At 47.3% G+C, this 26,548-nt stretch overlaps 1 long non-coding RNA gene across 1 annotated transcript; it reads left to right on the top strand.

Moving 5' to 3' along the window:
- The first annotated feature begins 18,619 nt into the window (after positions 1-18,619).
- On the top strand, positions 18,620-23,031 carry LOC137159646 (uncharacterized). The gene is made up of 3 exons (XR_010921679.1): positions 18,620-18,663; positions 20,003-20,081; positions 22,817-23,031. It is a non-coding gene; the product is annotated as an uncharacterized lncRNA (long non-coding RNA).
- The last annotated feature ends 3,517 nt before the right edge of the window (positions 23,032-26,548 follow it).

Below are 26,548 nucleotides of genomic sequence, written 5' to 3' on the forward strand. Positions count from 1 at the left end.
GAGACCAGAGTGAACTACACTGGTTGCTAACAGCGCTCACCTGGCCCCAAGCTGACATCTTGCTTGGGATCAGGTGTGTTCTCTAGGACAGGTGCAGTCCCATCCCTCACAAACCCAGTGTCGGAGATAAAGATTTAGTCTGTGTATAATGTGCACATTAGCACAGCATTTGAGCACTAGCAGACATGCAATCAGAGAGGCTGCAAATCCCCAGCCTATCCTCCTGTGTACCATCAGGGTGCTAGCATGATTGCTCTTCTTCTTTCTTTATCCCTCTTCTTTTCATCTGTCTGTCCATCCCCCCAGAGCTATTCCTGGAAGGCTTAGTGAGGCCAGAGAGATGAGCTTTACCCCTCTCTCTCTCTCTCTCGCTCTCTCTGAGTATGGTAAGATTCATAGCCAGCCTGACGTAGTGGAAAGGGGGTTCCACAGCCATCCTGGGTCTCCAGCTGATGGGATCTAGCCACAAGTTACCACTATTCTCTTTCTTGATGCTATTAAGTCCATTGTTTTCCCCCAGGACCAGATGTCACAGCCGTGAGAAGAGAGAATTGGTTCCCAAGATAGCCACGGCCCAGTGCATTGAGGGCTTTGAAGATCAGGGTCTTAAACTAGATCTGGTAGTAAACAGGAAGCTGTTAACTGATCCCAGAGTGATGAATGTGTGGATCAACGTAAAAAGCATTGCTGGTGACAAATACAATCTGGATACCCAGGAATGGTGCTGGGAACAGAAGGAACCTCAGGGTCCCTGTTAACTTATTGTCTTTCTGCCCCAGTATGCAGCACTGATATTCCCATCACCTGCGTTGGGCTAGTTCCATCGTCCCCTCCTGAAGATACCAAGAACCCAGGAGAGGAGACTGAGACGAACTTGAGGGATGAGAGCTTATTAGGTACAGGATGCAGAATATTCTTCCACAAATCCTACATCCAGCTGCCATCCTCAGTCCCAGCAGCATTCCGACTCATTGGATGGGGGCAGGGCAGTGCACACACCTACCTTTTCTTCAGAATTCCCTTTAAACCCATCGAAGGTCAGAAAAGGAGAAGACTCTGGTTCTCAGATAGTCTGGATTTGGCTGGTTCAGACCAGTCGAGCTGGGAAGGCTGCAGAAGAGCTTTCCTCAGAAGTGCTCACTCACTGCTTCTGTGTCTGCTGTTAAAATCTCAAGGGCAGGCTTCGGGCACAAGAGCAAAAATGAGAAGCAAGTGGGTATGGGCGAGTGTCATGATTTTCAGAGGTGAGCTTCAGCAATAATGCAAAAGCCTCTGAGCCTGGGGAAGTTGGTGGAGCGAGGTCTCTGCCACCTGATACCAAGATCCTTGCCCAAGAGCATGGAGCACACATGCTTCCTGGGAACATTGTTCCAGAGTGACTGGCTCCTCACGGAGCAGGGGCCATGCTGAAAATACAGATACACACAAATGCACGGCTACTCCATCCACACCCCTAAAATAACCATCTTTATGAGTCACCAAAAGTAGAGCCATGTAGCCTATAGGGCTAAACTGCTGGCTTGCTTTATTATATTCTGCCTTTACTTACTGGTTTGCCATCTGTTTTATTTTATTTGGCTTGTATTCTTGCATCGGATTACCTAATTTTGTTTGGCTGTAACACAACAAACCTATTCGCTTGTATCCTGTTCGATTAGCTTAAGCAAGTTAGCATAGGTATGGTTAAGTAGGCTTGTGACCTTTGGCACAGATAAATGGCCTAACGGTTACCCTTTTAGATTTTGGGGAACCAGATAGGCTTGCCTAAGAAAGCTGGGACTTAATGGTGACCACAGAGTATACCGCAAGAGCATGGAAATAATGACCAGAAACCAGATCAGGCAAGAAGTAACAGGTTTTGAGAATGAGCTAATTGTCATTAATATGTATGAATATGATAACCTATAGAATAAGTTACCTCCCACATAATAATGGGGTGAGGAAATTAGATGTGGACATGGAAGGTTGGACATTGACATGAAGATTCAGGATAATGCTTAGAGCCTGTAAGAGGACAAACCACCCTGTGGAAGTAGCTTTGAGTTTTTGGCTTTTTCATCTGCGTTAGCTTTTTCACCTTCTTCAGGCTTGGGTATCTTAGCTGTTTAGATATTCAGCATTTGACCCTTCAGCTCGATTATTCACCATCAATCTAGAGCATTGAGGAATCTGGACCATCAAACCCATGGGGCATACCAGGGATCAGGCTGGCCCTTTGTCTCCTACCACCAGATCCCCAAGGAAGGCTGAGTATGCTGATTTAGGAAGCTTTTGTATGGAATGATACCACAGGTAACTCCAATAATGTATTATTTATTTTTGGTTCTGTGGTTTGGAGCTTTGATAACTTTTTCATTTATTTTAATAAAAGTCTCTTAGGCTTTTTTTTGTCCTTATCCTGAATGTTCTTGCCATACACCCCCAGGGTCCTGAACTCACTACATTTAACTCTGTGTAGCCTGATTCCAGGACAGGAACCTTATTATCTTCTGGTCAGATCAATTGGCGGACCTATAATATAGATGTAAGTCGGGTCTGAATGAGCTCTCCCCTGCTGAGCTGGCTGGTGGGAGGGGAACAGGTGTCAGGGCCAGACTGTATGTGCATGAGCACACCCACCCGGCTTAGATGCTCAGCATGATGGGACTGCTTTGCCCAAATGATCCCTTTGGCTGGTGTTGGGTTACAAATCACTTTTGTGTTAAATGCAGGGATAAGGAAAGGTTAAATGCAGGGGTAATGAAATGTTGTTCCTCTTATTTGTATGAGCAAAGGGCAGCAGAACTGCTTAGCCTGTTCTAATTTGAAGGATTTCTATTGTCTGAACTGAACTGGCTAAGCAAGGGGCTCAATGCCGGACCCCTGTGGAGGTGGATGGGGGTGGAGACAGGTATTCCTGCTTGAAGTGTAGACCCTGTCTAAGAGCCCCAGGCATGGTTTAACCTCCTCCTCTCACTGTTCAAAGATAGAGCTAATTACAATTCCATTGGGGAGTCTTTTGTTTTGTTAAGTGCTCGCTAGAGCTAAAATCATCTGCTGTGGGACAGCGCTCCAGCCCAGCTTCAGCACTGAGGTTCACCCACTGAGAGCTGACAATCAGAGAGGTGGATAGAACCTCAAGGGACTGACCAGCAGAGAAGCAGGTGGTAGCAGAAGGTGATGGTGTGCAGCAGAATGGCCCGCAGAGCGGCAAGTAGCTGGAACGTAGTGGCTGGACAGCAGGGTGAGCAAGGTGCCTTCTTCCCCCTCACCTCAACCAGCTCAGGAGGTGAACCCCACAGCTGCACATCTACACTCTGGTTTTGCTCTGACTAAGGACAACACCTGTGAGTGGTGTGCTGTGAAGGGAGGGGCACATTAAAGGAACTTCTTATTGCTGGACTTAAGAACCTGAGGCAAAAAGAAACTGCCCCATATACTGTAGGGTGGGTGTTTTGTTCATGGTTTTATGCATGTGAATCTTGCTTGCGGTGTTTTCCCAAGTTACTGCAGTGTTACTTTCCCCCTTTTTATTAAAAGTCTCTTTTCTACACTCAGTCTCTGTGCTTGTGAGCGGGGAAGTATTGCCTCTAGAGGCGCCCAAGGGGGTGTGTAATTGTCCCAGGTTGGCTCGAATCAGTATTGTGTTGGATTGTTGAAAGGAACCCCTAGATGTTGAACCTGGCCCTTTGTTGCTTCTGACTCCGACTGGTGGAAAGGTTACATATATTAACCCCTAAAAATCAGACAACAGCCAGGAGGTCCTTGAGTCTGACTTCCTATGGCAACATATTCCAGCTACCCTATTTTTGGACCTCTGGGGCCTTCACCCGACCTGTCCCCTCCCCTTGTGAGTCTCTTCTGCTGCCCATTTTTTCTCACAGTTGAGGGCTGTTTCCTATTAACTAGAATAAATTTTCCTTCTCTCAAGTTTCAAGGCCACTTCCCCTTGTTCTTCCATCTTGCAAAACTGTGACTAATCCCCCGTCCTTCCTTTATATTGTTACTTTGATAGTATTTATAGACTGTGATCATGTCCTCTTCTCTCCCCCCGCCCAACTCTTCTGTCTTCCAGGATGTATAAATTTAGCTCCCTCAGCCTCTCTTCATGCATCTTATTGCTCCCCAGTTATACTGAAACTATATAGCTTCCATGCAGTCTCCTTTGATTTCGACAGAGGAAACCTTTGCCAACAGCGGATGCATATGATTCCCCCACTCAGTTTAGAGCGTCAGAGATCCCTGGAGAATAACGGAGCCTTCAAGCAGCCAGCAGAGATGAGTCCCAGTCTCCTGGGACAGATCTCAGTGCCGCACAGCGATGGCTTTTGATACAGTGCTACCAAGTCGTGTCTATGTATTTCTTTTTGCAAATCAATAAGAGGAAGCCTGGCTCCCTCCTGCTGCTGTCTGGGGGTTGGAGGGGGGTGTTTTCTCATCAAATAATAAAAGGGAAGGGGAGTGAAGAGAGAGAAATATCAGAGAGAAAGATAAGGGAGCGAATCTGCCTCCAGCTCTTCCATATGGCTGGCCCACTTGGAGCTGTGGGAGGAGGCTATCACAGGGCGCCTGCCTGACAAAGGAACCAGTGCTGGAACACAAAAGCTGAGCTATTGAAGGTGAACAATAGCAAACAGGACAAGCATGCAGGCTGTGGAGCTGCAGGTGGTGCTGAGAGATAGGGGAACCTAGCGGATGCCTTTTCAGATGCATTAGTCAGAGCCTGTTGAAGTTGTAGCTGTGGCACTGGACTGGCAGACTGTCAGCAGCAGAAAGCAGCACAGGACTTCAGGATGGGGTCTAAGAAGCCAGCTGGCTTTGCTGGCCCAGACAGAAATGCGGAAGATTTCTTGCCCTTTCAGCCAAATAAATTAGTGTGACATGAGAATGGTTTTTCTCCCTCTCTGTGAATGGAACAAATGTTAGTGACAGGCTGATGGAGGCAGCTAGAACAAGGTCTAGCGCAGGCAGGCATCATGTAGGGCTCCCATACGCAGTTTGTCCAACGCACCTCACTGTATCCCACTAATCTCATCGTGGACTTTCACAAAGCTCTGCAATGCACTTTAGTCCTGACCTACAGCTTCACCCTCTGCTCTTCCTGTCCTAGACCCCTGCCCACACTTCTGCCGATGCATCTTAATTCTGCCCCTGCTATCCCAGTCTAGCCACACATACCTCTACCAATGCACCTCAATACTGACTTGTTTCACCACCTGCTATCCCAGTCCTGGCTCCTCAGCAGAGACTGCCAAATAGGATAAATTTGTTCCAAATTTTGTGGTGCTTTTGTGATGTGAACAGATATCCGCAGTGGCGTCAGATAAGACCCACCAAACATTTGCACCTGGAACAGAATCTGACCCCAGGTCTCCATAGGCTAAAAGGCCACATGCTATCCCCAACCCCTGCTGAGCTATCCTCTGTAGGTTTCTGCTTTGATCACTCGTATGAAAAATATTTTCAAGACTAGGCATTTTTCATAGGATAATCCTTCTTCCTTCTTGGAATGGTTTAGTGCTGCTGCCCTTGCCGGGGATTGCAGACACTTGCCACCCTCTACAGAAATAGACTTTGCCCCAATTCTCTTCTCAACAGCTATTTCCTTAAATTTTAATCCCTGTCCCCGAGTGGTGGTGGTTTGTTTGTTTTTAAATCTCCAGAACACATGCCATTCTGTCACAGCTGACACACATTTCACATAGGTGCAACCCCTTTTCCACTAGGTGGCGCTGTGTCCTACTTACCGGGGACCTGAACTCCTAAGGACAGTACCCACTCCTGCTATTCTGTGCCTCTGTTGCTCACAGGCAGCAGGACCTGGCGTGATTTAATGTGGGGAGGGGGGGCGGCGGAGCGGGGGTGCATGATGCCTGCCATCTTTCAGGGCCAGGAGCAGTAATGGGGGGCTCTTGTAACAGGAGGCAGTGGATGCTTTGCCCGAGGCAGTGGATGCTTTGCCGCTTGCCATTTAATGGGGGTATTACCCTGTCGCAAGCCATGCTTCCCTGTGACTTTCTCCTTAGTTCTCCTGCCTCCTATTCTCCGCAGAACACGCCTCCCCATGGCCTGCTCTTATTCCCCCTTGCCCGCACCCCCGTGCACATTCCTGGTCCCGAGTTCCCTTTCCCCCTTGCACATGCTCTCCAGTTTTGCCAACATCAAATTCGCTTTCAAACTAAATCATGACTGCTTTTTCCCCTGTCCGTAGGCCAGGCTCTCCTGCTTCGGGCACATACTTAGGGCTGATTGAGGGGCTGCCAGCAGATGGGTAATGGCTTCTTTCCCCAGGATCCATTTGCATCCCTGCCCATTAGTGATTTCTTCCCCTTGTCCTCCTCTCTCCCCACAGAGGTTTCAGGGAGCTTCCATAGCCACCCTCGACCCTCCACTAATTTGTGGTGCCATTTAACAGGAGGCAGAGCAAAGGCCGCAAGGAGCAGGTGGGTCAATAACTCAGCTGGAAAAATGAACTAATGAGAAGAACCTTCGGAGCGTCTCTCTCCCCTCGCCATTGCTTGGTACATATTCATTTCTCTGGATGTGTGTGTGCCAGTAGCTCCTGCAGTGGCAAAGCACACTGCCGCTTGTTTGCTTTATGGGCCACTGTTGTTCCGTGTGTCTGAGATCCCTGCTCCGTTAACTAGTTCTTTCTGGTGAATTTGCTCTGCACTGGATGATTCAATTGCACACTGAGTCCTGGAGATGGCCCTGGGAATCCAGGCAGCTAATGGGGAGCCCCTGTCAGCACTTACATGCCCTACCATGGTGATAGGTAACGTACTAAAACTAGTGGAGTGGGAGCAAGCAGAGGCTGCGTTAGGCAATTACTCCTTATATGGTGGTGTCTAGCAGGAGCTCACCTTGGTGGGAAGCCCACAGCCAAGGGAAATCATCAGGGTCAGCCCCAGACCTAATGGCGCCTTCCCCGCTCCATTCGATAAACATTTTAATACCTTATTTTTATCGCATTTGTAGTCCATTGCACAGCTTTGATGTATGATTTGCATGCATGATTTATCCCTGTCATATAAAATGATAAATTTGCATGCTGGGATCTGTAAATCTGTATTTTTTCATGCCATATATAAGCAAATAAAAAAAATTGTTTTCTCTAAGTTTATAGAAACTTCTCAGTTATTCTTAAAATTATAATGTCCTAACATCAAGAAATTGAAGTGTGCACTAACATTGGGTGGACTAGTATTAAATCATGTTACATTAGGTGATAGCCTTAGAATGCTTACCCAAGTCCTTTAGTTCAAAAGGTTGCTTTTCTTGCCTTTGCCCTTGCAAACTGAAGCAAAGCATCAGAGAGATCCAAAGACTGGGCCAATGGCATTTTCAAGTGATAAAATAACAAGCGATGTCAGTCTTTTATCAGCCATGGTTGATCAAAGGTATGTTTTAATGAGCCTGAGCTTCGAAAAGCTGTGCTCACCACTCGCAAATGTGACTGGCAGTGTGAGCAGAATCCTCAAAGCTATCCACATGCTAGGAAAAGTGTCCTTCAGTTCTGCATCATGAATGAACTGGAGAACTTGGAGTGGACGGTGCTTCCTGTGTAGTAAAATGTGATGGATGTTATCCAATTCGATATCGAGGTCTTTATCATTGACACATGGGGAATGTTCGGACATCAGTGTCTGGTGAAGGTCCGTACAATTGTTCAGGAGTGTTTTCCTATCCACTGGCAGCTTACTAAGGTCATACAAAAAATCCCAGGTCTGTTTATGGTGCTTCATTTGTCTGAACTTTTCTTCAATGGACATTCAAGCAGTGTCAACCAGTGAGCAAGAAAACCTCCCACTTGAATGTTCCTTCTGAGCTTCCCATCACCTCAGCTCTGCCTTCGTAACCAAACTGCATTTTCTTCCAATGAATAGGAGTTTCTTGAAGACAGTCTCAACTCCTTACATTTTCCACCATTTCTTTGGCAGCAGTGATGGCATCTTCAAATCCATTGCCTTTGTAGGCCACAACAAAATCAAGGCAGTTCTCATCAAATTAGTTCATGATGTCCATCGACTGAGTTTGTAATGCCTTGCTTACAACATTTATTTGGAACAGGATATCCTACCAAATCACCGCTGAGACCAGAAATTTGAAGTCTGCAAAGTCTAGCAAACCAGATGACTCCCATGTCTGCTTCCGACCTCAACTTTACTCGACTGTGCCAATTCCATCAGGGCGTCGTAAACCTCAGTCATTTGGTACCTGACTGGACTTATGCTGTCAATGCGGCTCTCCCAGAGAGTGTCATTTAGCGGCTTCATGGTCAGATTTGTAACACTGTGAGGATCTTCCACCTGGTAGTTGATGCTGAAACCAGGATGTATATCCTGTGCAGTACTCCGAAAAGAAATACTGAATCTGAAGAAGATGACGCTGCATCTGACACAACCAGGTTGAGGAAATGGCAGCCACAAGGCATGAAGAAAGCTCTTGGATTCAGCGCAAGGATCCTTGCTTGGATGCCACTGCTTCTTCCCTTCATGTTTCTGCCATTGTCATAGCCTTGGCCATTGCAGTCCTGAAGCTTCATTTTATTCTCATTTAAAAGTGTTCATAAACAGTTCTGTTAGGCTTCTTCCAGTAGAGTCATCCACAGAACAGAGACCTATAACTTGTTCTTTTACTTGGATACAGCCATCCTCGTTGTCAACAAATCTGATTGTAAATGATGACATCTTTCACTGTGACTAATGTCAGAAGTGCAGTCCATTATTACAGCGTAGTACTTCACTTTGTCAAGCTGCGTTAATATGTTATCAAGCCCCTTCCTTGCTATAAGGTCAATCAGTTTGTTTTGAACTGCTTTGCTGCACTAATGGTCATAGCTTCTTTACTAACTACTCGACGTAGGGGCTCATGTATGGCATCGTCGTATTTCCCAAGGAGCTGTACCAAACTGAGAAAATTACCATTCTGTTCAGTGAACAACTTAACCTGTGAGCCCTGGAAAGTCAAATTATTCTTTGCAAGGAAGAGAGTAATTAAGATCAGACGTTCAAGTATGTTCCTCCAATCCTGGGTTTCTACATTAACAATGCGCTGGTTTTCTGCATTGATTCAGCTTGAGCCTGGACTTGACCTCCATCCATCTGGAGTAGGCCATAAAATGGCCTGGTGACTTTTCATGTTGCTTCAGAGCATATGCTAAGTTATGCCAGTAATTGTACCTGAAAATGAGCCACATTCTTCTTTACCAGCACTCTCCTTTACGCCGCCAGGAAAACTGAACTATTCTCCATCACTTTCCTCACATTTCCATTCCTTATCTTCAGGTAAATCTGCTAATGCCTTAGTAATAGGACTTCCATCATTTATGCTTCACTCCTCAATTTCTTCTGCTCTGGGATGATTGCTACTGCCTAAAGCCCAGTCTGTTGTTCTGTTTCAGATATTTTTCCATCATATTTGCCCCCGGGTAGAAATTAGATTGCAACTGAGCTTTTCGCTTCCTATACTGAATTCTTGAAGGCTTCCTTCAGGGGCATCTTTTATTTTCTATGGAGAAAAACAGACTGTATTAGGAAGAGCAAAAGTCTATGATCCGCAGTCTTAGAAAGTCACCAAACATTATGTGTTAAGCTTGGCAAAAGAAGTAACAGTATTTCTTTTATATTGTTGCACATATAGGGGTTCGATAGATGTCTCTGGCAGCTTATTAAATATGTCCTTTATTAGTCACTACTTTCACTCTTCATCTTAAAACACAAGTACATTTTCACAATTACAAAATAAAACCAGATTCACAATATTGCAGCTGGGCTCTCATTTCATTTCAGTTCGTTCTTATAGCTCACTGACTGACTGGTGATGCCCCACCCCTTATCTATCCACGAGGACATGGCTGACAACATTCTAGGAGGTTAGAGGAAAATGTAGTTTTCAGAAAGTCTGGAAGGTTCCACGAGATTCTACAAATGTCCAGAACATTCTAGGAGGTTAGTGGAAAAATGAATTGACATACGGAATACCTGAAACATTTTACTTCAAACACTCTGTGTTTTCCCTTTTGTCACTAACAACAAAAGCAGCACACTGAGCCCAGTACCCCAACCAGTCACCTGGGTCACCTGCCCCTAAATCTGGCCCTGGAAATCGAGATCTTTGTTCCCTCCACAGAAGGAACAAGGGGTTTGATGGGTGCAGCTTTCATTTGCTGTTGTGGTGGGCATTGTGACAGAAGTGGAGCTGCTATGCTGAGACATAACAATTTTATGACTCTTGAATGTGACCTAAGCAGTGAAGGGAAGTTGTATATTGGAGTTAAGACTTGCCTGTGTGAATGCATCGATCTAGCTTAGTAGGGGGCTGTGGGAAGAATAAAAAGGGAAGCAACACAATGGCTTCCCCAGTAAGAACATCTAGGTACACACTTGAAAGACTATAAGCTTCAAAAATCCTGTCTCCTGTTGGAAAGCTTATTTTGCCAGAGCTGGGAGTTGCCATATCAAAGGGCTATAAACATTTAAAGGGTGTCTTTATTTCTTTGAAGAGGGATGAGTTGCCAGGGGCTGTCCAGGGTGCTGTCAGTGAGCTCAGACACAGAGACAAAGAGAGGCTCACCGGAAGAGTCTATAGGGAGTTTGTCCTACTAGGGTCCCTGTGTGGAAGATGGTTAAACACCTGGTAACCCATGCAGTATGTGGTTCACAGTTTTTATGATGTGCTTTCTCTGAAATGCTTTTGTTCTAAATAAATAACATCTTTGCTTTAAGGAAGCTGTTTGGTCACTGATTACCACTGTCCTTGCCCCAGAGAAGGGAGTAGAATTGCTGGGTCTGGAAAATAAATCAGATCTTCTGAGGTAATCCCAGTTAGTACCAGGGGACTGCAACCCAAGGCCCGGTTTGAGAGTAGGAGAATCATGTGATTCCACACTGAGCTCAGATGATAGTTCAAGGCCTAAAACCTAGAGGGGTGCCCTTGGAGAGACCTGAAGAAGACTGGTGCAGGGTGCCCAGTAACTTCAAGCTCTGCTGTTTTCTTCTGCTACACCCAAATTCACTTCAATCTCTTTACTTTATCAATAAGAAGGTTAAGAGGTGACTTGATCATCTAACAGCACCTACAGGGGAAAGAGATTTCTGTTAGTACATGGCTCTTTAATCTAGCAGTAAAAGGTATAAGAAGATCCATTGGCTGGAAGCTAAACAAATTCAGACTAGAAATAAGGGTGGTGGGAGGCTTTTTTAAATCTCGTACAATTTACCTAGGGATGTGGTGGATTCTTTACCTATTGCAATCTTTACATCAAGATTGCATGTCTTTCTAAAAGATCTGCTCTAACTCACCTTGCCGCAGGCATCTATGGCCTGCATTATACAGGAGGTCAGCCTAGATTAGCATAATGGTCTCTACTAGCCTTAAAACCTATGGAAGAATCCAAGGGAGCTGCCCACATCATTCCCCAGGAGCAGCTGGGGAAGCCACACACTTAACCTTCCAACTGCCAACTATCCATCTACATACCAGCTCTGCATATGCAGTGTGGAGTGATGCAAAAACCATTGCAATCAGAGGGTTAATAAATCACTCAGGGTAATAAAAGTGTAATGTGTAGGAGTGCTGAGGAGAGACGGATGCGTTGGTTGGCCCCAGTTGCCTCACCCCACTGGCTACTTTTCCTCAGAGCTTGTCACTCCAAAACCGCAGCCCAGACCTGGTGTTGTCACTCACCTTAAATAATTCCCTGAGAGTACAGGATTGATGGGGGCACTACACCTGAAGTGACCTGAAGGAGAGCTCTATGTAGCTCAAATTTTTTCTCTCTCTCTCCAACAGCAGGTGATCCAATAAAAGATATTACCTCACCTACCTTGTCTCTCTAATCTCCGGGGGCTGACATGGCTACAACAACACTACATGCAAAGGGGGCACTACATCAGGCACCGTTCAAGTGTGTGCCTCGGTTCTCCACATTCACGTTTGTTATCATTCCTTAGCTTCCCCTGAGTCATGCTGCCGCCAAACTTTGCCACCCCAGCTCTCTGTCGATTTAGAGTACGCTGGTGTTTTTATCCGAGGTTAGTGCCTGGAGGGAGTTGGTCTAAAGGAACCAGATTCTCCAGGATCATCAGCATTTCCTGACATTTTGTTACTCCGTAGCCTTCCACAGTGGTATTTTGAGGTAAGGGGTTTTCAGAGGCAAAGATCTTTCTGGACTTCAGCCTCGTGGGTGGTAGAATATGTCTACGCAGTGGATGTTTTCGATCCCACACCTAGTTTTGTTTCTTTTTACGGAAGTCCTCCCACCTCACCGATGGTGATGCAATCCCCATGAGGCAGTATAGCGACAGTGAGGGAATCGGTTTCAAAGTCCCTGTGATGATCCTACAGGATCAAGTTCAGTATCAATTGTGTAAGCATGGCTCGAGTGGGACCACACAGGGCACAGTACGCTGCAGCTCAGTAATACAGGATGAAGCCAGTAGCCTGTGGCTACTGTTGTGCATGAGATGCAGTAAATTCATTCCACTCTTCCGCCAGTGCCTTAGGGCTCCAAGAAGTCATAAGCTCCATTCCAGTGCCCTGTGTGTGGCCAACAATCAGCACAGCTCTGCTTGGCACACAGCAGCTGCCTGCCCAGCCCTCTTCATAGAGGAACCTTTCACCCGAATCCTCCTCCTCCAAATCTCCCATGCCCACACTAGACCTGCTGCTGGCATCCCTTGCCTTATAGTGGCAAATTCCTGACATGCAAATTAAGGAGATGCATGTGCAGAGGAAAGGAACAAAAGGGAACTTGGTTCTGTTCCTGTAATTTACATGAGTACTGCATGGTGTGGTGCCCATGCAACCTTGAGCTGTGATTCTCTCAGATTTTACAAGCTAAACAAGGCCAGGTCTCATATGTTTGTAGATGAGAAACCTCTAAAGAAAGCTTAGGGGCTACAGGGGTCACTCTACTCTGTCAGTACTGAATCAATGCCCCAGGAGGTCACTAGGGGGCACTGTGCAACCAGATCACCTGGAAGGTAGCAAACTGAGGGCTTGATTATATATTGTTGTTAAAGATCCCATGATGCAATGTTGCTGACTGCACTCTACTTCTTTAATTTTGTCTTCAGTTGACTGTGGGATTCTTCTTCACTTCCTATCTTAAATGCTTGATTAGCATTTGCTGTCAGTTGTTAAATAGTTGCCATGCCCCGCACCAGAAGTGGTTGCATTTCAGGAATGGGTTAAGAGATTAGTAGCTGTAGTAAGCAAAATGTTGGAGAAATATGGGGTATTACTTATCAGTAGTAATGGCTAATATTTTATAGAGTTGTGCTTGTAGGTGTTAATAGCTGTCATCAGTCACAGACCTGGTTAAAGCTAATGGCTGTACTAAGCACCTTTCATTCAAGTTAAATGAAAGGAGCAATTAAATGGCTCATTGTGTAGTGATAGCTGAAACAATAGGAGCTACACCCAGGGCCAGGGCAGCATGGCAAGAGCTGAGCTATGCAGGCCGAGGGGCTTCTCTGGAGACTGACTGCAAAGACAAGCACAGAGGATCAGTTGGTTGCAACTGTGAGTATGTCTACACGGCAACTAGACACCCACAGCTGGCCCGTACCTGCCGACTTGGGCTCATTGGGCTTGGTTTGCAGGAATGTTTTATTGCTCTAAAAACCTTCAGGCTGCAGCCCAACCTCTGGGACCCTCCAACCATTCAAGGTCTTAGAACCTGGGGCTCCAGCCCAGGCCACAATGAAACAACCCCACAGCCCGAACCCTGCGAGCCCAGGTCAGCAGACACGGGCCTGCCACAGGTGTCTAGTTACTGTGAAGACATACCCAGTGTGTAGGTGAGAGACAAAGAGAGAGCCAGCAAACGGAGAAACAAGCAGTGGAGAGTGTGGCCTTGAAAGGAAACAGAGATGGGGCACAGGACTGGTTGGAAAGCTTGCTTAGAAATGGTAAACAAGGAAACTACCTGCTGTTGTTTGTTCCTGCTATGTTCAGGGAAACAGGACTTTGTGTACAGGCTTTGCAGATAAACAAGATTTCACCAAAGCAATGCATGATTCGGATCCAAGGTTCTCCCTCTAATAGAAACAACCTAGCACAGCCCTGAATATTGGCTAACTACTCTGGCCAAAAAAGGTATCTGTTGTGGCCCAGGCAATGATATCTGGGTCTGCTTACATGAGGTCCAGAAGTATTTCTGAATAGCAAAAGGTCCAAAGCAGTTAAGAGGTCACAGATCGTTCCCTAAATTCTCTGGAGAAATTTCTGCTCACTGCTGATGGCTAATCCCTCCCTGGCCAGGAGCAGTTGGGCTGAAAGAGACCTGAGACGAGAATCCTCCAAACTGGGAACAGTGGCTCATACTGGATTTAAAACATTCTTACTGGTGCAGATGCTGACACAAGGCACAGTGGGAAGTGAAGATAGAGACTCTTGTATATTGCATAGAGAGGCAGTGTCACTCCTGCAAGCATAGGGACATGGGGAGAGCAGGTCGCAGGACTGGGTTCTAGCAGCAGAGTGGGCAACTCAGGGAAGGTTGTTTTTTGCAGTAGATCTAAGCTATGAGGGAATTTAGTGCTCATAGAAGTAAGGATTGTCTTGTGCTGGCCAGAGGCAGTCATTAAGGAAATAGTGCAGGCACCTCAAACCTGCCCTGCGGCACTCCATGCTATTCCTACCCTGACTTCCCAACAGTTTTGCCAGTGCATCTCCATTCTCTTGAAGCACTCCCTGCTATTCTAGCCCTGGGCTTCCCCTATGCAGCTTGACTGATGCATCTCAATCCTGACCCATGGTCCCCTGAATATTCTGCTCCTGCCCCACATTCCTCTGCCATCAGAAGCCATTGGCATCTCCTTCATGGCCAGTCACTTCTGCCTCCCGCCCACCAGTTAGTGGCACTTTCTTTGCTCTGGATGGCATCTCCCTTACATGCGCTAGAGGAGATGGAAATGACAGTGAGGGCATGTGGGTCTCTTGTCTCTTCCTCTGTGACCTCTAAGCCCCAAAACAAGTCATTGCCTCTCAAGCAACTGTGGCTGCAAGCTCCTTTCCCAAGAGCAGGTGTCACAGACTTAATTGTGCCGCTGCTGCCCACCGCCAAGGCCCATGGAACAGCTGCCTGCCAGTCAGAGCACATAGCCACCTTGCTGAGCCCCTCTGCGAGGTGTCGCAGACCCAAGCTGGTGTGACAGACATATCTCCCCAGTGGCTGGGCACGGGTGCCATGCCAGATGCCTGGCACATCAGTGTTGCTAAGCAAGAAGAAATTTTAACATGTTGATTAATGCCCTGACTCTGGGTGAGTAATTAGAATTAATGTGGGATATCAAATCAGGAAATCAGGCATTATTAGGAGGAATTAGCGATTTATTTTCATTTTCTGCCTGGCTCACCCCGTCCCCCAACACAGACGGGGGACTTGGCATGAGACAAAGTTCATCTCCTACAGCTAAAAATCAGAAAGAAAATGGAAAACTGGAGCTCTGTGAACACACTCATTTGTGATTAATCATAAAGTAACGTCATGCCCCAGAGCCCCATCGGGCAGAGTGATGATCAGCCAGCACTGTGACAGCTCAGTCCTGAGATACAGATCTCCCCTGAGTACAGATATGTCGAGATATTGCTGTGACTGGGAGCTGGAATCCTGCAATCAGAGCTGGGGAAATTGTGAGAGGCGCGTTCACCAACAGTTGTTCAAATGAAACCCGCATATTCACTTTGGCAGTCAGTGCAGCTCCCTAGCTTTTGCTTCCCAAGCCGTGTCTTGTTCACAAAGAATGTTTGTGAAAAAAACCATGTTGCAAACCTGTGTATATGCCACACGTGACTTACCTAAGCCCGCATCCTGGTCCTAAGCCTTTCAGTCATCAGTCAGGAAGCAGGAATGATGGCGCCAGGTGATTTGAGCAGATCGGTCACACATTGCAAACTGCAAATGCTCCAAATCAACAGCTGCAGCAAATTGTTCCCAAGCGACACAAGAGCTGAAAGGTGTTTGTACAAGCCATCCACCAGATAACAAACACTTGCCCAAAAACCACAGTGAAGAGTTCATGACCAGAAATGGGGCTAAGTTACTTGCTGTGGACAGGCTGTTCAGAAGCTTGGAGTCCAGTGCGGGAAAGCAAACTGATGCTGGCGCGTAAAGCTCTACAGGAAACAAGCCTCCATACCAAGCTGATCAGTGCGTAAGAAGTACCAGCGACAGGGGAACGGAAATATGATGACCCGTCTCTGTGCCCACAGGATACAGGTAACTTCAGTTTACTTCTTGTTACTCTGACAAGAGAGAGTTGGGTCCGGAGAGGATAACAGATGAGGGAGCACGCACAGCTTTGCGGCAGGCCCACCGGAGCCCATGCCAAGGTGGCTAATAGAAATGATGGTGCAATGTCTTCAATTAAGGGCAGAAAACATTCATAGGGGCCTCTGAGATGAATGAACTTGGCACAAGCCCTCCTGGGGGGAATTGGCTCTTCAATCATACAAATAAAAACATGGTCGTTCTCTTTGGCTCATTGATCGCATCTGAGACTGAATCTTAACTATGCAGCATGGGCTCCATAAATCACAGGGGCAATTAAAAGCCCCGTTTACAGTGACTAATTGCTCCTGAGTCTGGAATGAGGTAAAACTTTAATCTGCTCAGCACTGGCTCAAAGCGGGGGTGTTGGGAGCCAGGGTGGGATGCAAGGAGCTGCAGGGGGGGTAGAGGGGGAGGCAGTGTTCCCCTCCCCCGAGCCTGCGTCACCAGGCTGCCTCATTTTATATGTGGTATGTAGTAATCAAAAGTCAGAGGAAATACGTGCAGGTGGCAGTTCCTGAGCATGGCCATCTAAAGCAGGGAGGGAGCCAGGGCAGGGGACATTGACCAAAGTGGAGAAGGGAGACACGTGTGCTGTATATACACACACGACACAAGCGTGTCCAACTGATGCGTGTTGGGCATGCAGTCCTCACGAAGTAACACATACCTCTGATCCATGGCTGTGCTGTACACACAGTTGCATATAACTTTTTGCCTAAGGTGTATCTTGCGCACATCTCTTATACATTGTTCTCCTCCGCCAGCCCTGGGCTAGTCCCCCTGTTCTCTATTCTCCTGCAGCTAATCACAGACTTCCCCATCCCTACTCCCCTGTTCCATTCATCTCACTCCGGAGCTGGCCCCATTTCCTCATCCCATTCTGTGTCCATGTGAAAGTTAGGGCTGTGCTAATCAGCCAGGGGGAAACTGTAATGCGGCGATGGGGCAGCACAGAGCCAGCGCTCCAGCTGGGCGGCAGTGATGGATTGCCAGAGGCACTGAGGAGGAGGGCAAAGGCGCTAACTGGCTAGATGAGTAATGCCCGGCCAGCCAGCACTGGGACGTTGTGGGGATGATGGAGAGGTTGGTTCAAAATAATTAGGTAAATGAGTTTCATTAAGTCAACTCTCTGCTGAGTGTTCAGAAACGATGCAAGCTGGGGCAAAAGTCCTTGCTGCATTCCACCTCCTCCTCCCATCTGGCTCCCCACTGCCTCAGTGTGGTAGCACTCTCACGCAGCTGCTCTGTGCTTACTCCAAATGGGCACTTTCCCCTCAGAGGCACAGGCCTAATATTTCAGGCACCTGAGCACTTTGGCTGTCGAACAGTGAACATGACACTCGGTGGATTACAGAGAGGGTAGGTCTGATCCCTCACCTGGGTCTGTGCAGGGTTGTTAGTTTCTGATCTCTTTCTGCTTTGGGAGGGGATGGAGGGACATGTTGTTATCCCATAGCTCACAAAGGGCTGCAAAATGGTGGCGCCCTCTGAATGGAGGCACACAGGGATCTGCTGACATAAGGGAGGACTGATGCTGGCTGCTTTTGTGGAGCATGCTGGGAGAGCAGCCATTGTAGTAGGATTTCTGAGCAATGCTGCCTCTCCAGCTTAACACTTCTATGGAAACTTGCACAACATTATTAGACCCTACTGTGCTTCATTTAATTGAGGTTCCAGCTTGGATTCTTCAGAAGCAGAGATGCCTTCAATGTGAGCTAATAGGGATGCTCCTTTAAATGACATCAGCATGGGGCTTATGACACAAGGTTGAACAATTCCAATTCCATCCAGAAGAAGGCAGTGGTGCACAAGTGTTACGGTAGGTGTACTCATGCTGGTTTGTTACACTATGCATAGATATTAAAGCAAGCTCTTCAGGGATCCGTGAAGGCTGACATCCCTGCTAAACCAGCCCAAGGGTGAATGAGGGGCGATGTAACTGGAAGGCAGGGTGGGGGAGTGGGTAATAGTTTCCCAGCTGTTAGCACTGATCTTTACCTCTCCAACCTCTTGTTTCATAGACCTGCTAAAAACATGCACCAGCTCCTATAGGGAGAAGCAGGCACATGGCTAATGGCTGCCAATAAATACTCAGAGCCATCAGCATATGGCTAGAGGAAGAGGAACGATCCTTAGGTTACCAGCAGTGGCAGCCATGGTGCAGACAGAGCTAGGATGAAAGCAGGAGGACTCTGCACAGATCCCATAGGGAGTGGAGGAGAGGAGAGGAGAAGTAAGGATTCCACCACTCTGCTATCTCAGCATTACAAGCTCACTGCTGTGGCTTCTCCTAAGAGTTCCTTCACAAAGCAGCACTGGTGCCAGCTGAGCCGATCCATCATGCGCTGGGGAAAGCTATCAGGGCCTCAGAGAATCCAGGCCTTTTTGAAGCAGAGGAAGAGGTGATTCTTTCCCAGAACCCTGTGGCCCCTTTTGACAACAACAGCAGCTGATTATAATCCTCTCCCAGCCAGGACGTGACTAATGCTGCAAGGACATGAGACAGCTGTAAACTGGCACCAGCATCCACTATCCTGGTCCTGGGGTGAAATGGTAGAATGGAACTGAGAAAGAGAGGGTCTGGTCAGGAGGAAAGAGATCCAAATGAGATGGAGAGTGCATGAGGCAGAGAGCTACAAAGAGGCTGTTCCAGAAGCTGCAGAGGAGAAGCTGCTCATACCCACAATGTGGGAGTGTGTGTCAGAGCAAAGTAAATATAAGAACAGCCATACTGGGTCAGACCAATGGGCCATCTAGCCCAGTATCCTTCTCTTCTGACAGTGGCTAGTGTCAGATGCTTCAGAGGGAATGAACAGAACAGGAAAATTTTGAGTGATCCATCCCCTGTCATCCAATCCCAACTTGTGGCAGTTGGAGGTTTAGAGACACCCACAGCATGAGATTGCATTTTGGCCATAGATGGACCCATGCTTCATGAGCTTAGCTAATTCTGTTTTAAACCCAGTTATACTTTTGGCCTTCACAACATCCCCTGGAGATGAGTTCCACAGGTTGCCTGTGCATTGTGTGAAGTACTTCCTGTTTTTTGTTTTAAAGCTGCTGCCTATTAATTTCATTGGGTGACCCCCTGGTTCTTGTGTTATGTGAAGGGATAAATAACACTTCCCTGTTCACTTTCTCCACACTGTTCATGATTTTATAGACCTCGATCATATCCCCCTTAGTCATCTCTTTTTTAAGCTGTGCAGTCCCAGTCTTTTTCTCTCTCCTTGCATAGAAGGTGTTCCATGCCCCTAATCATTTTTGTTGCCCTTCTCCATACCTTTTCCAATTTTTATATATCTTTTTGGATGGGGTGACCAGAACTGCACACAGTATTCAAGGAGTATGCATACCATGGATATATAAATAGTGGCATTATGATATTTTCTGTCTTATTATCTATCCCTTTCCTAATGGTTCCTAACATTCTGTTAGCTTTTCTGACTGCTGCTGAGCAGATGTTTTCAGAGAACTAGCCACAATGACTCCAAGATCTCTTTCTTGAGTGGTAACAGCTAATTTAGACCCCATCATTTTGTATGTATAGTTGGGATTATATTTCCAATGTGTATTATTTGCATTTATCAACACTGAATTTCATCTGCTATTTTGTTGTCCAGTCACCCAGTTTGGTGAGATCCCTTGTAACTCTTCGCAGTCAGCTTTGGACCTAATTATACTGAGTAACTTTGTATATTCTGCAAATTTTGTAACCCTACTGTTTACTCCCTTTTCCAGATGATTGATGAGAAGGGCAGGGCCTGGATGAACAGACAGAGTGGGGAGCAGAGAAGAAGATGAGGTTCATGAAGAGCAAGTAAGTCTCTGGAGGGTTTTAAATCAAGGAAGGTAATCTTGACCAGCATCCTGAAAAATGCAGGGAGCTGGTGGATCTTTCTGGGGATGCGAGGTGACTTGGTCACATTGCTTGGTACACGTGGGAAGGCAAACAGCGGCATGTTGAAGTCTGGGGGGTGGGGAGACCATTGAGCAAGAAGCTGCTGAAAGGGGGGGGGGGATTCTCTCATCCATCTCTCTGTGTGTCTGTCTCCACTCCCCTCCTCCTCCCTGTCCTCTCATTGTATAGTTCTCTATGTCTAACTCTGTCTCTTTTCTTCCCTGTCCCTCATCTTTCCCCCCACCAACGCCTTCTCTTTCTCTCTCTTGCACACTCCTGGTAATTTATTTCATATAGCTGTCTACCATTGATCCCAACTGGAAACAACCAGGAAAGAATCTGGTGTTGCTATGGTTAACTTTAAAGTGCCACCACAGTGAAGGCACTGAGGGGGTTGCCCTTCATCTGCACCAGCTCTCCCAGCTGCTGGGAGGGTGTGGGGAGCACCTCACCTCCTGTTAATATTATTATTTATTATGCTGCACTTTAATGAGCTTCTTTCACGACAGCTTCAGCTCTGGCTCCATCCTGCATGCCCCTCCCAGCAATGAAAAACACAGTTTCACATACGGCTAGAGCTGGCCATCCTGGGCTGGAGTCTGTGGGATCAAATCTACCTTACTGCCCCGCGGTGCACAGATCAGCAATTACGGTTTCTGCGGCATCTTCAGGGTCCCTTCCCACAGCCTGCAGAATCACTGCAGAACTGTGCCTCCCCCAGCTCCTTTTGGAGTATGAGCCTCCCCTCCCATTCCACAGGATATGGACCCTACCAGAAGGCTGGTGCTGGTACTGAGAGGCTCCCATCACGTAATGGGGTGCACATGCAGAGCTTGCAACGTGCACTGGGAATGGGACGTAAGAACCCATGACAAATCTATGGCCACTCAGTATTTCACAGCTGTCTGTGTGCTGCTTGGAACTTCATGGTGACAAGGGAGAGCAAACTCTGAGCCGCCTCCTCTTCCAATAGCACTGGCCTTCTTGTCCAATGAGCTAAAGAAGAGCTTCCCTTAGCTGTTATCAGTACAGGTCCTATGACACGCAGATTAGCTGTTCACGCTGGTCAGTTCCTTAGAACTTCATCATTGCTCTGTTGTTGTTCTGATATACCACTGCTAATACCAGAACAGATCTTAAGTCTCAGTCCTGCACCATAAAACTGGACAATAGAAGTCAGGGGGTAGGAGAGCTGAGTTAAAATCCAAGCCATCTAGCTTCTCTCCTGTAACCTGCCTTCCCACAACTCACTGCACATATTATGAGCTGCTGGAACCAGGCTGTTTGTGTGTGTAGATAAGCATTGACCGATGAGGTAGAAACTCTTCTCCCACTCCAAGAGCCCCACTTCTTCTTCCCCTCAGCACATTTTTCCCAGAGACCCTATAGCTGAACTCAGACTGTCATGCCATCTGAGCTACAGTGACACTCCGCTCCTGCCCCAGGTGAGATTGCTGAGGGTAGTAATCAGAGGGTGCAGCGCTAATTAGACTTGGTCCTAAAAGTAACAGAGAGAAACAGGAAGGGGACAGAGCCTGCAGGATGGAGATGGAGAACCAGTTGCTGTCCTTTTGGGGAGCAGGGGAGTTAACACAAGCAAGTACTCCCTATATTTTGCTTTGGAAACAGTCCTTTCCAGAGAGGAATGAAAAACAATGGCAGAGTGAATCATGCTACCCAGCAAAGGATAACACAGCATTAGGCCTACACCAGGCTCACTTAAGCATGAAATCCAAGTGGAATATTTCTGAGCTGATTTGAACACTAATGAGACCTAAGGCAGAGGAGGAGCAGAACAGGAGCTGCGAACTCCTGGCCCAGCACTGTGGGACTCCCACCCAGAGAGAGCAGCAGGATGTTCTTAGACACTCCCTGCCCCAAGTGCTGCCTCAGTGTCTCCTCATGTGTGTTTGTAACTGGGACCTCTGCATTCTACCTCAATAGAAATATTCTCCGATAATATTAACCCTGGCCGTGCCCTGGCAGACTGGCCAAAGTCCCTTGGTTAAGGGGAACAAAAAGACCTTGGTGCCTTGGCAGTGAAATGGGCCCATGAAGCCTTCATACCTGGACTAGGCCTGGGATGAAGGACTGGCACCTAGAGGAAATTGGGGGATGACCCCCGCACTGGACCAAAGCAACTGAAACCTCTGACCAGACCAGCTTCACCTCAACTGGGTCAAGCCTGGGAAAGGCCCCTGTGTGCTGGGAATCCTCAGAGACAGAAAAGCCCTGCAAGGGATGTAGTTCATTTTTTTCCAGTGCCAGATCAGGATGGATCTCTTCAGTCTATGCTTCAGGGCTCTGCATCCCTTCAATATATGTCCCAGGCTCTGCCCAGTCAGCTTGAAATGGCCAAATTGAAGAAGGTCCCACACCCTGGAGGGACGATGATCCCACAGCCTCCCACTGCACGCTGCAGGGATTTCCCCCTTTCTTAATCCATCCCATTCCTCCTAGTTAACCTCCTTGGATCCCTCTCAATATCCCTCCCCCTCCTGGGTGTCTATTCAGATTCCTGTTAGACTGTTCTTGGTCTCCTGCCCTCTTACTTGTTGCTTAGCCAAGCTGGATAGACTTAGTTCTTTTCATCTCCTATTAATCAAGCCTTCCAGGCACGTGGGCATTATTTGTCTATTTTGCTCTTCTCTGAGGTGTCTTCTCCAGTTTGTCTACATCCCCTGCTGACCAGTGCCAGATGAATGTAGTGTGCCAGGCACGGCCTCGCCAGTGCCGCAGAGAAAGAGATCAACTCCTCCCTGCTCTGGCATGGGCTGCCCCCTGGAGATTGTCCTTGGATTTCAGGAGATGAGACGTCTCCTGACAAGTGCTACTGAGAATAAAGACTGCCTCAGCCGAGGAGCCTCAGTGAAAGAGGAGACAGGGGCTCCATCACACTCATTTCTCCTGTGTTACTGTGCTCTCCAGGCAATGCTCTTTGCGAAGTGTGTCAGCATTACTGGAGCCCGTTGGCCTGACACACAGAGAGCAGGCAATGCTGCGTAAGTGCAGACAAGACCTCCAGTGACACCTCTCCTGTGAGGGCTACCACAAGGAAGAGTACTCAGAGATCTCACAAAGAACCTTCTACCATCCACTTTGGATGGTGAGGCACCTCGACTGCACATCACCTGTTTTCTACACTGTGAAAGGAAGGCGTATAGTAAACACGATACGGATCTCTGCTGCAATATTACCAAAGACAAGTAGGAACCCAGCGTCTACCTCCAAGATCTGTGAACTGGGATCCTGACAATGTAAAAGTCCACATGGATGTTCCCATGCACAGAGCTTCACAAACACCTCTGATCCCAATTCCAGATGTGGATTTCTGTATCTTATTAGAGTGAGGACAAGTGGGGCTTCACTGAAAAGCATCCAGGGAACAAAGGCACATGGGGGTAGGGAACTGCAATCTGAAATGCAAACCTGAGAGACCCCCCTTTTGCTAATGGAGTAGCAGCTGTGGAGGAGGTTGAGGAGGATTGCAACAGGCCAGAGCTGAAGGTCTCTTGAGTGGCCCTAGAAACACGTCTGAGAATAGAACAAATGAGGCAATGTGGCCTAATGGACAGAGCACTGGGCTGTGACTCAGGAGCTCTAAAGTTTTTCCCCCCATTCTACCACTGACCTGCTAAGTGACCTTGGACAAGTCACCTCAGTTTCCCCCTCTGCAAAATGGGAATAATGATACCAACCTTCTTTGTGAAGCATCTTGAGATCTACTGATAACGAGTGCTGTATAAGAGCTGAGGGTATTATAATTGCTATTAATCAGTCAAGAGAGAGGTAAGGACTATCAAGCATGATGTTAGGAGCATATATCCTAGATGACACAAAGTCAGTCTGTGCATTTCAACACTTGTTTACCCCTGGAAAGTCCCTTGGGGCATCCTGAGGGTCCCAGCTTTGGGTCCTGCCTCTCCTCTAGCCAATACTTCATTTCTTGTACCAATAGGATTATGGGATGCACAACTGTGTGAGACAAGAGGTCCCTTACCCCTGATATTGCACAAGCAAATAACAAGGCTTAATAACAAGACTCAGCCAACCAGAAGCCAAGACCTATCTGATCAGCATTGGCCTGGTATGTGGGGCTTTGCCAGGACCTCTGCACACGGAGGGATGGCAGGACTGGGCCCAAAGACAACAGGAGAGGGTTAACCACATCAGAGAGAGGTTGGAGATCTCAATCACCATTAAAGTTTATTGACCCAAGAGGATGATATTTAGCCAGGAGGCACAATAAATTGTACAGCTGACTGGTAACACACGTCCTGCTGTGACTCATCACATAAATCCCATTGCAGATATTCATTAGAATTAAGATTTATTTGTTTAATTAGAGCAATGATAGCATGGATTGGGGAAAAGTTGCACTGGGGAGTCGGGGGCTCAGGAAAGCGGCGGCAGTGAGCAGTGCAGGGTGAATGCACCAGATCTGATTCCAAGAAGCAGTACACACAGTGAACTACAAAGGAAGAGAGCAATTTGCTTGTGCACTTTGACGGTTTCTTGTAAAGGCAGCTACAAGGCTTTTCCAGTTTGCTTTGCATTTCAGAAATACCAGGAGTATCAAGTATTGGCTTTGCTGTAGCACCCTCTGGACTGGAAGACTGATGTGCTGTTCTTATCTTAGTCCAGCTTGACAGGCTGAAACCTCAGCTGCAGGTCAACAGAAGGGTAGAGTGGAGCCTGAATCTTTCACACTAAGACTTTCTCCCAGCTGTTCGTCAGGAGTTTTAGCTAAATGTTTTGTTTTAAACTTGCGTGACTAAGAAACCCCTTCCTCTTTGAACTGAGGGTTAAAAGCTGTATCTCAATGTGTTGTGATATCTCCCATCCCATTCCAATCCTCCAGGAAAAAGCACTAAGCCAAAGGCAGATTTTTCTAATGTCAGTGTATTGGCCATCATCTTTTGTCCAACATGCCAGGGATTGAACTGGATACCTCCAGGCTGTTGCTGGGGCTGTAACAGACTCCTTTCCTCTGTGGATTAGGCACGAGGGGGGAAGGGGGGAAGAAACTCTCATCAGTGGATTACATCAATAACAAGCAGGAAAAAATTAAAAAGAACATCTGAACCACAGAGAAATAACAATGGGCACAAACGCCATTCTTCCTTCTTTGTAGTTCACCTCTAATGTACATGGCATTTTCTCTGTTGCAGAAGAAGGCAGGGTCTCAGCCCTGAAGTGCTAGCAGAGTACATGACTCATGGGACAAGGCTTTGGGTACAAGCCGGCACAGAACAACAATGGGGAGATTAGCCAAAGAGGCTTCACAGGAAAAGGGAGGGATTTCAGGCTGGTCCAGGTATAGGGGGAACCCAGAAAAAAGGCTCACAGCTGAGACAGCAGCCAAGAGTCCAGGGAGGAGATAGAGCAATGCAGACCGCGAGGTGGGAGTGAGTTATGCAGAGGTGCCAGATTGCAGGTAAGAGCAGAACTGTGCCTGTGCAATTGCAGAATGCTGGGGCTGTGCACCCAGGTCCCAGGAACAGGAATAATGTCCTATAGCTTGGCATTTGCATTTAATAACAATCATTTGCAACTGAGAATATGTCTACAACACAGCAGGGTGCTGCAGCATTGCTGTAGTGTAAATGTTTCCTGCCCTCAGAGAGGTGGATTTACTAAACTGAGAGAAAAACCCCTTCCATCAATGCAATGGTCCAGGTCTGAAAGGCAGTAGCTGGGTTGATGGAAGAATTCTTCGGTCAGCCTAGCTGCATCTACAGTAGGGGTTATGTCAAACTAATTGTGTTGCACAAGACATGAGATTTTTCCCAGCTCTCAGCGCTGTAGCTAGGTCAGTCTAATTTTTAGAGGTAGACCAGGCCTGAGGCGCAGAGAAGAGAAATGATTTCCCTAGGCCATGCAGGGAGTCAGTGGTCCAGCCAGGATTAGAGCCCAGGAGTATTTGTGTTTGGTTTTCATGGGCTTTTTACTGCCTTGAGGAGCCAGTTGCAGGGTCATACATCAGGTCTGGTCTCCTCAGGGGATGGAAACCCACAAGGAGACCTGATCTCACATTAGCTCCTTCAGTCCTATTAAAATGCTGAAAAAGCCTGTGAAAAATGTAAATACAAATCCTGGTATTCTGACTCCAAATGCCCAAGTCCCTGTACAGCGAGTGATTGCTACTGCTGGGCAACCTTAGGGTGACCAGATGTCCCCAATTTTATAGGGACAGTCCTGGTTTTGGGGGGTCTGTCTTATATAGGTGCCTATTACCCCCCACCCTGTCCCAATTTTTCACACTTGCTATCCAGTCACCCTAGGCAACCTAGACAAATTACCATTACTGCTGGGCTCTTTCTAAGGCAGGCAGACAGCCTCCCGTTTGCTCTATAGGGCCCGTGGCATGCTGGGGCTGCAGAGCC

Source organism: Emydura macquarii, unplaced genomic scaffold, assembly GCF_026122565.2.
Source record: "Emydura macquarii macquarii isolate MOO-44397 ecotype Brisbane River unplaced genomic scaffold, CSIRO-AGI_Emac_v2 contig_1876, whole genome shotgun sequence".
In the NCBI taxonomy this organism is placed as follows: Eukaryota; Metazoa; Chordata; order Testudines; family Chelidae; genus Emydura; species Emydura macquarii.